Below are 10718 nucleotides of genomic sequence, written 5' to 3'. Positions count from 1 at the left end.
AAGTTATGTCTTATTTCAGCCAATTTGTTTTGATGGGATGATCTTAAAGGCTGTTTGTATCTATGGTATGTATGTTGCTGTGTTTGGAACGTTAAATAGTTGTCTGCTGGCAATAGGAGGTATTTTTTCTACCTGCTAGTGTCCCTGGATGTTACTCAAGGTCAGCACTGTGAAGTGAAGACAGATTGTTTTCAAGGTAAGTGTGCAATGTATTTTAATTCTTAACATAGCAGAAAAAGCCCTCCAATGCTGAATGTCTTTATTTTTTGCCTAGGTCTCTAAATCATAGATGGTTCCACTTGCATACTTAGATTTTTAGTAATTGTTTCAGTTACGGATTTATTTGAAAACCAGTCATGCTCTGTCCCCAAATCCACACCAAAATGAAAGGGAGAGATTTCTTAAGGAGAAAAGGTAGAATGTTATGGTAAAAACCAGAAGTCATTAATTTTTTAATTGTCATCCTTCTCTCTGATAACACATCATTATCACATATCATAGCAGCATGACCACCGTTGGTCTTACGCAGAACTAGGTCCAAAATGCCTATGTTATAAAATGCTGAAGAATTGTTAAAAATATTGCCTGTCTTGAAATGCAGCACAGATGTCTTGGAAGAATTTGACAGTTCAAGAACCACTCCTGTCCCTTTTCTTTCATATTATTTTGCTCATTCATTTCTCCTTCCTTGTTCTGTTTACTGTTTTGGCTTTTTGGATTACTGTCCTTCTCTTTTTTCCACTCGCTTTCTTGCTCAGTCCCTGCCTGCCTTTCTTTTTTACTTCTGTACTCCTATCTCCATTCTCCAGAACCTTTTATTTTCAAATCCGCAGCCAGCCTGTGATCAATCCTGCTTTTTTGTCTTTTCCTTCGGAAGGCCAAAGCACAAGCAGGAGAAGACAGCACAATTTCAGTGTTCCCCTTTTTTTCAATTCTTCCCTTCCCTGTTCCTACAGGTTGAAGGCAAACAACACTTCCATTATTATCTGAAAACAGCATATATTTGAACCACTTACGGAATGCAGCAATGTTGCTTTGAGCTCTTGTGCCGTCAAAATTAAAGAATGACAAAAGCACTTGAAACTCATAGTCACACCATTTCTCTCCTTCAGACCTAATATGCCTAGCAAGAATATCTCATCTTGAAATCCTGACTGTGAGATTATGTACATGATCTGGACCGTGAACACAGTTTTTGTGTGCTAATGCAATTTGCTGTATGTCGGCCGGATCGATCATGTTATTTCCCCATGTAAATATTTTCATATCAAATAATTATTTTAGGATCAAATAATTAGGCTGGCAAAGTGATAAATAAAAGTGGTGTCAAACTGGAGAATACAGGGTGGTCGTATCTCTAGATAACGCTTCCTGTGGTGTTTAAATACACACATATTTTATCCCTGTGTGATTCTTTTTCTCAGTAGAGATTGTTCAGTCCCCTTCCTTCTCTGGACCTGTGCTCTTCCTGTCGATGATTTAGTTCTACTCAGTATCACTTAGGTGTGTTCGTAAGCTCCCATGTCAAAGACCTTGAGATGCTGACATGGTCAAAGACTATCCCCTCTGTGAATTCTGCTCAGTATCTGTGATCCAGATGTTCCACGTAACAATTTAAAACTTTTCCATAGGCTCAAAGAGAAACTAGATCAAAGACATCATCATACAATTAATTTTTCTTAGGGAGTCAGAGAACGTGGCTGGCTTTTACTTAAAGGGAGAAATACTCATGCTTGTATAGAAGTTATATGGACCATATATGAACATCCTAATATTTCAAAAACATTTAGAGTGTCTTGAAATTACGTCTTGGTGGGTGAATTGAAAGGTTCTGTAAACCCAAAGCATTAGTGATACCAGAAGAGTGCAGACGTAAGTCTCATACTTTGTGCTGTAGCATCTTAGAACCATTAATAGTGTTCAGGCTTCATTAACAAGTCCAGATATTTTTGTCATCTAATGATATTCAAGGTATGTAGCTTTCTGGTACAGTCAGAACAGGTATTACTTCTTGACTCCTGCAATTAGTTGTTGAGAATCATAACCTTTGGATAGCAGTTTCTCCAGAGAAAGACTTTGCAGCTCAATATGTGCTTCTGGTGGCAGTCTGGGTGCATTGCCCAGGACACCCTGAGTCAGTTTGGTTGCAGCATGGGGTAGGTTTTGTCTTACCCACCTATTGCAGTCTGAAAGTTGAACATCTAAGTCAGACCTACTCAGGGGAGATGGACAGGCGCTGTAGAGGCCAGTTCATCCCATCCCAAGACGGGTGACTTAGGACAGGTAAGTTTAATTGCCCTTTGCAAGATAACTAGCTTGACCTGATGTTTAACTTTTAGGGATGACTTCATTTTGGTATGACCTGTGATAGTCTACAGGTTTGTAATTTATATGGCAAAACCTGAGTTGTATTTCAAATTGATTTAGAGCATATTCCCTGAACAATGTTATAATCTTCATCTGCTTAAGGATATTAGATTAGGATGGTGGAGATGAAAATACACTGTCATTCTTCATTCATTAATCAGTGAGAAAAACATTCTAAATAATCAGAAGACAATGTGAGCCTTAAGACTGAGAAGACAAGCGGGGACTAGCAAATGATTCTCTCTGTGACCCTGACTTGTTTATCCCTTGCATCTCTAAAAGGGACATTAATTCATATCCTGATAGTAAGACATAGTTATTGGCTTCAGACTAACTACTTTGAAGATTGTAGTTGGAAGAGATACCAGAAAAAGAAAGAAAGAAAAAGGAATTGCATGTAGAAGGAGATGCCGTTAATTGGTAGAACATCTTCGTACAGGATCATTTGTTGCTGAGGTTGTTCATTTTCTACCTGGTGTGTGTATTTCCACGACGAGGGTACTAAAGAGGAACTTAGCTACAAATGAAGGGCTGTATTCTTAGAGAGTAGTTCCCTATTCCTGAATAATGTCTCTTAAAGAAGATAAGACAATTCATAGAATAATGTGGTCCTCATTGCAAAAGAGCATGAAGAATATAATCACTATTCTTACTGTTTCACCTTTATACATACATTAGAGACGAATGAATGATTAAAAGAAGCACAGAGTAAGCCCTTCAAGCTGTATGAGATGTCAAAAAGGAATAGCAGAGTTGGCATAACTTCATTTGTTACGTTAACTGAAGATCTGGGAATTAATATCTTAAGAATATCTCTTTCTGCAACCAAAACTGGAGGAACAAGGATATGCAGCTAAAGTACAAACCTACCATTATTTGGATAACCTATAGCATTTAAAACCCTAGTAAGTGTTAAAGCCCACACACTGGGAAGGAATACACAGATAAATTCTCCCTTATGAAGGATGATGACGTTAAGCAAATTTAAGCCCTGTGCATACAACAGACAGTAGTGATCATCTTTAGCTGCTTAGATCAGTTCTTTGGGCACACAATTCCCTTTTTGTTCTGGTTTACCTTGAAATATCTGGCCATAAATTTTGGGATCAGCTTGACAATTTTCATTTATTTTCTGGTATTTACCATTTTATTTCTCAGCGCTTTTAGTCATTTTAGAGTTGCGATCTGGGCAAAACTGCCATGAGGTCTGCTGGGACGTGCTGCAGGGAATAGGAACGTAGGTGACAAAAAAAATCTGGGTTAACCTTTTTGTTATGAAATGAAGATGTGTTTTACAGACCTTGAAATAGTACATGCAATTTCCTAGTGTCCGTATGGCTATTTTATAGCTGCTTTATTGTATTGACATGCCCCCCCCCCCCCCCAGTAGAAACTGGGAGGCGTGCAGAAACAGCAGGTGTCACTGCTGCCCAGGAAATCCTTCTCCAGCCCCGTGCCGGAGCGCTGCGCTTGGACTTTCGCTGCTGTCAAACTTGCGTAAACGGAGTACTGTTTCCACATCCCGGCTTTCCAGCAGCTATCCCCAATAATAAAATCCGCTTTGTCTTCTGTTAAGCCAGGGACTCTTTAATGGCACAGTTTCCCCGGGTGCGAGAAGCCAAGAGCCGAGATGTCTGCCCATAGGTGGGAAATGACACTCATGGAATAGGCGGGGTGGAAGATTTCCCTCTGTAGCAGTTAATTTGGTAAGTTAGCTGTTCACCTCGTTATTATTGCTATTTATATTTAAAATACGTTAACGCTTATTACGCAGAAGCTGTGTTAAGACAGAGGTGGGGATGGAGGTGAGGGTGGGACTCCATGTACCAGCCTTTGAGTTGTTTTGGGTTCTTTTCTGCGGAAAGACACCAGTGGCGCTGGCTTCGCTTGACAAAGCACTTTCCTTCCAGGGCCGCATATGACAGCTTTAGTCATGAAGCAGGCTCACGTACCTGCTTTGAGCTGAGCTATTGCGGGGGGTGTTAAGGAAACAAGTGTCTCCACTTAATTATGCAGCAACACATAGGAGCGGAGAAGCAGCGCCGCCGTCTCTCCTTCAGGCCTCGGGCAGCCCCAGGCAGCTCCGCAGCCCGGCGCGCCCCCTCGCCGCCCTCAGCTCCCCCGGTCGCCTTTCGCTCAGACCTCGGGGTGGGGGAAGGGGGCGCCGGGCGGGGGAGGCCGCCTCGCCGCGCCCCCCGGGGCGGGCCGGGGAGGGGCCGCGCCACCGCCGCCGCTGCCCCGCGCCCGCCGGTGGCTCCCGGCGCCCCGCAGGACGGCGCGGGCCCCCGGCGCAGGTAGGGCTGGGGACACCCACGGGGCTGGGGCTGGCGTTTCTCTTGGCGAGCCGGCCGAGCAGCAGCGCGAGTTTCTTTCGGGGGGTGCCGGTGCCGCCGTGGGGCACTTTCTCCTAAACCCACTTTCTCCTCTGCGAAGTTCAGGGCGCGGCGGTTCGCGCAAAAGATGCGTTTGTGAAGGTCGCCGGGCGTTTCTGTGGAAAGCTTTCGGTTGTCCTAAACGCAGAGCGGACCTCGAGGTGCATAGCGAGAGTGATGTTTGTGCCTGCATGTATATGGGCATGGCCTGCACATGAAAGTGCCCATCTGCTTAATAACTTGACTTGGGTCCAGCGTACGTCTTTCAGCACGAGCTGCCTAGAAGAATTCACAGTTGTGTGGCAGTATCCTGTACGGATTTTCTTGTTGGCTCCGATCATCGCAGTGTAAAGATTTCCTATTTTTGTTTCAGCCAAGACATAGGCTCAAACTGGAAACGTAGGCACAAATCAATTAGGGGAAAAAATGCAGCTGCCTTTCCTCGAATGAGCTGGGAATATAGTTTCATTTGTAATCTTACACATTGCTTAAGTGTTGTTTGCCAGTCATTGAGTACTTCCATGTAGTCAAAGCAGACGCGTAATTCCTGTATCATTTACAGCTTTTTCATCAGGTACGTACTTCTGATTATAGGGGAGGTTTAAAGCCTCCATTTGGAATAGGCCATCAGTACTGAAGAGCTTTCCTAGCATATTTATTTGCTTAGGTTTTTAACTCAGCTTTGGCAATAGCAGTTTGGAAGCAGACTTAACATGATGACTTTGTTTAGGAAAAATGTTAGTGTCCAGCCACTTGGGAAAACAACAACAACACAAAGCCTGGAGAGTGAAATTTGTTTCCCAGCTACTGACCTACGCTGAAAAGTCTTGGATGCTTTGACTGAGCAGCGTGTCTGATGTGAGACTGAAACTGAAGGCTGGCTTCAGTCAGTACCCCTGAATGGCATTTGGGTCCCGTAACAAAATAATGGGAGGAAAGCAGACATAATTAGCTATGTACTTTTTTCTGGAAGTGCAGGGGGGGTGTGCAACTGCCCGAGCTGGGAAGAGAATTTGGGAAAGCAGCAGCCTGGGTGGGCAAATTAGCTATATTGGTTGCTACTCAATGGCAAACGACATGGAGTTAGGAAGCCTGTTTTTGTTTTCCATCTCAAGTCAGAAATGCCAGCTAGGCAGATGTGCTCCAGAATTTCTTAATAAGCTGGACAAACAATGTAATTTATGCCCAAATTTCTGTGTGTTTGCTCATATAACCGATGCTCGTGTACAGCCTCAAAATGTGGGGCCTTATAAACTAAAACTTATTTCATTTTTGTTACCCAAAAAAAAAAAGTTATCACTGCATGTCCTTGTCGTATGATCAAATTTAAATGCAGGTCACTCCCACGAGAGGTGAATCAGTTTGTATTGCGACAGTGCTGGTTGATAATAACGCTCTGGATAGGGCATGGTATTGAACTCTTCTTCTTTAAAGGTGCAACTGTAAGTGTGCAGTCTTACACGTTGAAATAAGTGTTAGGTAAAAGCTGAGTAGTTCACAGGATTGGCAGGATTGAATTTTCTAGCTCTAACTCACTGATTCAAATGCATATCTTGCAAAAAGCTCTCACCTACTGGCTGCTCAGTGACCTGTGTGAAGTGAGCTGGTTGTATCTATGTAATTTCTCTTGAAATCGCTTGCCAGAGTTGATGTGTGTTGAGTATTAGGTGGTGAAATGGTCCAGAGTCTGCCCTGTTCTCCAGGGGCTGTGCTGTGACCATGCTAGCTTTGACTCGCCACAGGCAGCACCAGTGGCAGAAACGGAGCTGCCTTTTCCTCAGAGACGGGGACAGCAAAGGCATCCCAGCCCTGCCTATACCGTGAGTTTTATACCATTTGCTTCCCTAGTGGAGCTGCTCTAGCTGAAATATGCACAGCTAATGCCTACACTTAAAATGCAATTAAGAGCGTGGGATCATTTCCTGAGAGCGTGAAGGCTGGGAGGAGGGTGTGCAGGGCTGATAGTGGTGAACAAGCTGTTCCTGACTTGCAGGTAAACAGAAAAGTCTGGCCTAATGAGCAGTCCCTCAGGAACTTTGGTAACTACTGTTTTTCACAAAAGGACCTATTCTGATAAATGAGGGCATACATCTAGGGAAGCAAACGCCGTTTAACAAAAGCAGTTAGCTCAGCTATGCAAAAAAACACAGGAACCATGCATTAACATATTTAAGTTTGATTAACATCTAACAGAGTCTGGAGTGGGCTTTTGACTGCAGCTGGTAAGGGTTCCTTGAATTTATATTCAGATTACTTGGCAGGAGTTTTGCACTATGTCTCTGCATACCTTTTTGTTTTCTAGGCATTTGCACTTCTTTTCATTAGGGAAAGTAAGTAGCTTTTGAGAAGGAGGGGGGGGGAACAGGATCTTTGCATATGTGCTACAATTTTAGTCAAAAACTGAGATAGGTTGGGTTTTTTTTTCCTGTAGGACACACTGTAACACTGATTGTGATTCAGCATGTTCATCTTTTTGTAATGAAATACAGTACCTAGTGATAGACATCCTCTGTAAACCTTTTCTTAGGTTTGGAATGAACTGGAGTAATGGAATTATGGACAAGGTTCTGGCATCCTTATTCCTGTTAAGCGGTACCTCACTCGATGAATGATCCCAGTGGCACCAGACTGCACTATTTAGTAGCTGTTATTGTGTCATTGTCAGCAAGTCTAATAGAATTTGACCCTGATTTTTAATATTTTTAAAAGATTAGTGTTTCAGTAATTCTTATCTTTGCCTTTGAAAATTTGAAATATGCACTAGAATCAGTATATAGCTTATAATTTAAGTATATACAGTATAGTATATATACTTATATATAAGTATATATAGTTATAGCTTAACTATAACCCCATTTTTTTTTGTCTATGAGAGTATCAAGACACAGATTCTTCTAAATGCTTTTCTGATGAAATGAGTGTGTACTGTCTAAGCCACCTGTCATGAAAAATAGGAAGAGTATTCTGGGGGGTGGGATTGGCTTTACTAGAACAGTTTTATTGATTGTGTCAGCATTCCTGTTAATTAACTCATTCAGACTGTCTGATCTGTAACTGATGTTTTGCCTGTGTAAAGGTTTAAGGTTCATTCCTTTGGATGTGCGCATTAGGTTTGTATTAAAATGTAGGCAGGCAGCTCTTCCTGTTTTATCTGTCTTTTGGATCTGATTATCAAAGAAATTAGTCCATAGGCAGCGATGAGATACTAATTCTCAGCCCTTTTGATGTGCGAGACAGTGAGAGAGTATGGATCTGGGAATCAAAAAATACCATTTTAACTTGGACACTAACTCACTATGTGATCTCAGGAAAGATGATTAATCTTTCTTCTATCGCTGTAAAAGAGTTCTTCTAATGCTACTTAATTCTTTTTACAGAACAGAAAGATGCAAGTTAACTCTTGCGAAGTAGTTTGAATACGACGACTTTATATTAATGTTTGTCCTGTTTGCAGTAGAAACACTAGGACTGCTAACAGCTGTGGTACTGCTGTAGTGTCCCACTACTCTAGTCACAGGGGTTGTAGAAACAGCCAAAAACGATAGCAAGAACAAGCTCAACAATGATCCCACCTTAAGAGCTTTATAGTCTAAAATTTAAGACAAAAGACAATGGGAAGAAGAAAGGGCAATGAAACCATGAAACCAGCTGTCAAGCTACGGTTGTATTACTGTTCACAAAAATCATAAAAACGAAAGTGTTAAAAGGGATTAATGCCAGGGCTTTTCAGGTGTTAAGAGGTGGTGTCTGCCAAGCAGGAGGCTTCAGATAGGAGACAGCACCAACATTCTCGTTTGCAAAATGAGTATGTTACCAGTTAGGTCTGGTACCATGGTTCTGCCAAAGAAAGAGTCACCTTCTTGGTGAGTATGAGAAACGAGAGGCAAAAGGAAAGGTACCGTGAAAGACATGGGATTTGAAAACAGGAAGCAATTGAGATAGTGTGGCCAGTGAAATAACAGACATGTTATTGCTTGGAAATAAGATAATCTTTGTGGGAGAGTCTGAAAGTACATGAAAAGGCATCAATCAAGTTACTGATCAGTGGAAAAGAAGCTGCAGGAGCCAAATGGGTGACAGAATAGGTAAGACTCTTATGTGTATGGATATAAAGCCATAATTTGGATATTTGCAGGAAATATTCTGAAGATTTGAAGTCTGAATGTGTGAGTACTCAGAGAGGGAGCTGAGTCAGAGCTGATTCACCTGTTACTGGCCTGAAGGACTAAAAGGATGGTGGTCCACACTGATGTGGAAGGCACACAGAAGGGAGAAGAGTAGTACGGCTGCAGCAAACCAAAGCTCATATCCCAAGGAGAGGTAAATAAAATAATATGGGACTGTAGAAGAATCATGATGTCAGAGGGATACAGAAGGTGGGGTTCGTATTTGTGGGTGGCATTTCTCAGGTGGGAGGTGAGGGGCCAGTTCCCCAGCCTGGTGGCCCCGCTCTTGAGTCCCGCTAGCCTGAGGGCTGCGGTGTGCATCAGGAGGACCTTTGGGAGGATGTGTTTGAAGGGGAGACAGAAGAGGTAAAGAACAGAGAGGTTGTAGCAGCTAAAGAAAGAAAGCGTGATCAAAACAAAGAGGATGAATTATGTGTAGGGCAACTGACAGGTCGATGAGCAGCAGCAGGATGAATATCGACTCTGAGTTCACCAGAAGAGCTTATATGTTGCTTTAATAGGGGACTGCAAAGGAAGAAAAACTGAACTGGCCAGGAAACAACAAAAAAATGGTAGTTTGTTTTTTGATGCCTATTACCAATTTTTTCTGAAAGAAGACATTGTCTTTTTAAAGCGTTGCATACATTGCAAGCATTATGCTATGAGTTCTTGTCGAGTCTCGCTCATCTCCTTTAGGGGCAGGTTCTGTTAGTCCGCTCCAAAGTGAGTAGCACTTCATTCCAGAAGTAATTGTACAAGGGAAATATGTGCAGCGCAAAATGCTTGAGAGAGACAGTAACAGCAGTAGGATGTAGTTCTTTACATATCTAGGTCTTAGCCTCGTGAGAAGATTTTGCCTTAATGAAAACAAACACATCCGTGGAAAGTCTCAATGAGTTCAGGACATTCACAGCATATTTTGAACTTTCTTCTTTACAGAAATCTTACTTAGCTACTTTTGAGGACTTTCTTATGAAAGAGTCTCATGGGCAATCTGTGGCGACAGAGCTCAGTGAGTTTAAAGGATTTAAATAGAAAGAAATATTGTTGTCATCTTTTAGGTTACTCATACTTTGTAGAAATATTTTAGTATAAATTTTTATCTTGCAGACACTTTTCTGAGATACAGGAGCCATATATTCGAGGTGGTGGTAACTTTGACTTAGTCTTTCTTTCCCCTGTTCCCCACTGCTGTTTGGAATGAAATCCTTCCCTATCCAAAGGGCTTATAGGAAGTAATAGTGAGATTATCAGCCATAGCATGCAGGGCGTGTGGCAATACAGCATGGCAGAACTCTGCAGTTCTGCTGCTGTGCTCACCTGCGGTGTGGGACCTGCTTGAAAGCTTCCCAGCTCCTGCTCTGCCTGTGTGTTGGGGTTTCTTTCCACAGGGAGCCCGTGGGCACCGGGGAAAGCTGAACAAGGCGATCCAATTTTGACATGCAGCTGGGACGCGGTCATAATTCATATCTAAGTATCAGGACTGCAGGGTGCATCTGCCTTGCATTATAGATACAGCCGGAACAGTAAGGTTAGCTAGGAGAACAAAGGAGGAGGAATTTGCAGCTGCAATGCTGCACATGTCTTCCCTGAAACTGTTTTTAGGGGGATCCTGCTATCATGGTGGTATACTTATGACCACACATACTGCAAAAGGTGAATTAAACATGACTATCCAACTTATTTCTATGTTTTTGCTCTTGTTGGCTTCATTCAGGGCTTTTGTACCATGGCAGTCTATTTTTATTAACCATGTGACTCAACACATTTGCTTTTGGTTTTGATTCCTGCATAATGATTTAAATGGTGGCTA

General features: G+C 42.4%; 1 protein-coding gene across 2 annotated transcripts in view; it reads left to right on the top strand.

Annotated features, from left to right (window-relative positions):
- The first annotated feature begins 4598 nt into the window (after positions 1-4598).
- Positions 4599-10718, top strand: part of LOC138060825 (multiple epidermal growth factor-like domains protein 10) — a 106616-nt gene continuing 100496 nt past the window's right edge. Inside the window, exon 1 of one of the 2 annotated variants that reach the window (XM_068927129.1) lies at positions 4599-4661. The gene's annotated coding sequence lies outside the window, so the exon portion shown is untranslated. Of the gene's footprint in view, positions 4662-8879; positions 9060-10718 lie in introns of those variants that run through there. The other variant, XM_068927128.1, reaches the window with a different exon arrangement.

The sequence above is a fragment of the Struthio camelus genome, chromosome Z (genome assembly GCF_040807025.1).
Source record: "Struthio camelus isolate bStrCam1 chromosome Z, bStrCam1.hap1, whole genome shotgun sequence".
NCBI classification, from domain to species: Eukaryota; Metazoa; Chordata; class Aves; order Struthioniformes; family Struthionidae; genus Struthio; species Struthio camelus.
The sequence above is the reverse complement of the archived record's forward strand: the minus strand, read 5'-3'. Positions and strand labels throughout refer to the sequence as shown.